We start from the raw sequence: 4,067 nt of genomic DNA, 5'->3' as shown, positions 1-4,067 counted from the left end.
GGCTCACTATGCCTGAAGCCGTTCCTGTACCTGAGAGAAGGGGTCACACAAACACAAAGACCCTCCAGGCCCTGGGTTCCCTGCTCAGAATCTCCCCGGGAAGGATGCGAGACCCAGAATTCCAAACACCTGGTACGAGCCCGGGCCACCAGGCCCTGAGTCTTTACGATGGCTCACCATGGCTGGAGCCTAAGAGAAGGCGGTCACACTGTACCTGAGAGAAAGGGGACACAGAACCCGAAACAGCCTCCAGACACTGGGGTCTCAGCTCAAAAACTCCCCGGAAAGTTCCGAGGGTTTGGAGACACAGAATGGGAAGTGCCACGCTCGACCCGGGGCATCCAGGCCCGGGGCTGCTCGCCCCGGGGCCTCCAGGCCCCCGGACTCCAGGCCAGGGGCTGCTCGCCCCGGGGCCTCCTGGCCCGGGGCTGCTCGCCCCGGGGCCTCCTGGCCCGGGGCTGCTCGCCCCGGGCCTCCACGCCCGGGGCTGCTCGCCCCGGGCCTCCACGCCCGGGGCTGCTTGCCCCGGGCCTCCACGCCCGGGGTGCTCACCCCGGGCCTCCACGCCCGGGGCTGCTCGCCCCGGGCCTCCACGCCCGGGGCTGCTCGCCATGGCTCACTATGACTGAAGCCGTTCCTGTACCTTAGAGAAGGGGTCACACAAACACAAACACCCTCCCGGCCCTGGGTTCCCTGCTCAGAAAATCCCGGGCAAGTTCCGAGGGATCGGATTCGCCAAATGGGTAGTGCTCCTGGTGGACCCGGGCCTCCACGCCCGGGGCTCTATCTTTCCATGGCGCATCAGGGCTGAAGCCTCTCCCTGTCAGTGACAGAAACGGGCCAGTGTTTCCCACACAGAGTCCAGACCTTGGGGTCTCAGCTCAGAAACTTACGGGGAAGGATAGAGATGTGGGAGACACAGAATTCCAAGCAGCCCTACCAGGGACTATACTACAAGCCTAAAATCCCAAGGAGACATATGCCTGAATCCTGAAAAGCCAACAACCCTTCCTCTCCACTCCGGTACTCCCGGGTCAGGACCGAGGGATGCGAGACCCAGAATCCCAAACACCTGCTACGAGCCCCGGCCTCCAGGCCCTGAGTCTTTACGATGGCTCACCATGGCTGGAGCCTGAGAGAAGGCAGTCACCCTGTACCTGAGAGAAAGAGGTCACAGAACTCGAAACAGCCTCCAGACACTGGGGTCTCAGCTCAGAAACTCCCCGGAAAGTTCCGAGGGATTGGAGACACAGAATGGGAAGTGCCCCGCTCGCCCCGGGCCTCCAGGCCCGGGGCTGCTCGCCCCGGGCCTCCAGGCCCGGGGCTGCTCGCCCCGGGCCTCCAGGCCCGGGGCTGCTCGCCCCGGGCCTCCAGGCCCGGGGCTGCTCGCCCCGGGCCTCCAGGCCCGGGGCTGCTCGCCCCGGGCCTCCAGGCCCGGGGCTGCTCGCCCCGGGCCTCCAGGCCCGGGGCTGCTCGCCCCGGGCCTCCAGGCCCGGGGCTGCTCGCCCCGGGCCTCCAGGCCCGGGGCTGCTCGCCCCGGGCCTCCAGGCCCGGGGCTGCTCGCCCCGGGCCTCCAGGCCCGGGGCTGCTCGCCCCGGGCCTCCAGGCCCGGGGCTGCTCGCCCCGGGCCTCCAGGCCCGGGGCTGCTCGCCCCGGGCCTCCAGGCCCGGGGCTGCTCGCCCCGGGCCTCCACGCCCGGGGCTGCTCGCCCCGGGCCTCCACGCCCGGGGCTGCTCGCCCCGGGCCTCCACGCCCGGGGCTGCTCGCCCCGGGCCTCCACGCCCGGGGCTGCTCGCCCCGGGCCTGCACGCCCGGGGCTGCTCGCTATGGCTATGTCTGAAGCCGTTCCTATACCTGAGAGAAGGGGTCACACAAACACGAACAGCCTCCAGGCCCTGGGTTCTCTGCTCGGAAACTCCCGGGGCAGTTCCACTGGGTAGGATACACCAAATGGGTAGTGCTCCTGTTCGACCCGGGCCTCCACACCCGGGGCTGTATCTTACCATGGTTCATCAGGGCTGAAACATCTCCCTGTCAGTGATAGAAACGGGCCAGTGTTTCCCACACAGACTCCAGATCTTGGCGGCTCAGCTATGAAACTTACTGGGAAGGATGGAGAAGAGGGATTCACAGAATTCCAAGCAGCCCTTCCAGGGACTATGCAGCAAGCCTAAAATCCCAAGGAGACATATGCCTGAATGCTGAAAAGCCAACAACCCTTCCTCTCCACTCCGGTACTCCCGGGTCAGGACCGAGGGATGCGAGACCCAGAATCCCAAACACCTGATACGAGCCCCGGCCTCCAGACCCTGAGGCATTATGATGGCTCACCGTGGCTGCAGCCTGAGAGAAGGCGGTCACCCTGTACCTGAGAGAAAGGGGTCACAGAACCCAAAACAGCCTCCAGACATTGGGGGCTCAGCTCAGAAACTCCCCAGAATGTTCCGAGGGATTGGAGACATAGAATGGGAAGTGCCCGGCTCGCCACGGGCCCCCAGGCCCGGGGCTGCTCACCCCGGGCCCCCACGCCCGGGGCTCCTCGCTATGGCTCACTATGCCTGAAGCCGTTCCTGTACCTGAGAGAAGGGGTCACACAAACACAAAGACCCTCCAGGCCCTGGGTTCCCTGCTCAGAATCTCCCCGGGAAGTTCCGAGGGATAGGATACACCAAATGGGTAGTGCTCCTGGTCGACCCGGGCCTCCACGCCCGGGGCTGTATCTTACCATGGCTCATCAGGGCTGAAACGTCTCCCTGTCAGTGACAGAAACGGGCCAGTGTTTCCCACACAGACTCCAGACCTCAGGGGTCTCAGCTAAGAAACTTACGGGGAAGGATGGAGAAGTGGGAGACACAGAATTCCAAGCAGCCCTACCAGGGGCTATGCAGCCAGCCTAAAATCCCAAGGAGTCATATGCCTGACCTGAAGCGCAACATCCCTTACCTCTCCACTCCGATACTCCCGGGTCAGGACCGAAGGATGCGAGACCCAGAATCCCAAACACCTGGTACGAGCCCGGGCCTCCAGGCCCTGAGTCATTACGATGGCTCACCATGGCTGGAGCCTGAGAGAAGGCAGTCACCCTGTACCTGAGAGAAAGAGGTCACAGAACCCGAAACAGCATCCAGACATTGGGGTCTCAGCTCAGAAACTCCCCGGAAAGTTCCGAGGGATTGGAGACACAGAATGGGAAGTGCCCCGCTCGCCCCGGGGCCTCCAGGCCCGGGGCTGCTCGCCCCGGGGCCTCCAGGCCCGGGGCCTCCAGGCCCGCGGCTGCTCGCCCCGGGCCTCCAGGCCCGGGGCCTCCAGGCCCGGGGGTGCTCGCCCCGGGGCCTCCAGGCCCGGGGCCTCCAGGCCCGCGGCTGCTCGCCCCGGGGCCTCCCGGCCCGGGGCTGCTTGCCCCGGGCCTCCAGGCCCGGGGCCTCCCGGCCCGGGGCTGCTCGCCCCGGGCCTCCACGTCCGGGGCTGCTCGCCCCGGGCCTGCACGCCCGGGGCTGCTCGCCCCGGGCCTCCACGCCCGGGGCTGCTCGCCCCGGGCCTCCACCCCCGGGGCTGCTCGCCCCGGGCCTCCACCCCCGGGGCTGCTCGCCCCGGGCCTCCACCCCCGGGGCTGCTCGCCCCGGGCCTCCACGCCCGGGGCTGCTCGCCATGGCTCACTATGACTGAAGCCGTTCCTGTACCTGAGAGAAGGGGTCACACAAACACAAACACCCTCCAGGCCCTGGGTTCCCTGCTCAGAAAATCCCGGGCAAGTTCCGAGGGATCGGATTCGCCAAATGGGTAGTGCTCCTGGTCGACCCGGGCCTCCACGCCCGGGGCTCTATCTTTCCATGGCGCATCAGGGCTGAAGCCTCTCCCTGTCAGTGACAGAAACGGGCCAGTGTTTCCCACACAGAGTCCAGACCTTGGGGTCTCAGCTCAGAAACTTACGGGGAAGGATGGAGAAGTGGGAGACACAGAATTCCAAGCAGCCCTACCAGGGACTATACTACAAGCCTAAAATCCCAAGGAGACATATGCCTGAATCCTGAAAAGCCAACAACCCTTCCTCTCCACTCCGGTACTCC

This window comes from Prionailurus viverrinus, unplaced genomic scaffold (genome assembly GCF_022837055.1).
Source record: "Prionailurus viverrinus isolate Anna unplaced genomic scaffold, UM_Priviv_1.0 scaffold_78, whole genome shotgun sequence".
Lineage (NCBI taxonomy): Eukaryota > Metazoa > Chordata > Mammalia > Carnivora > Felidae > Prionailurus > Prionailurus viverrinus.
This window is presented reverse-complemented; position numbering follows the sequence as displayed.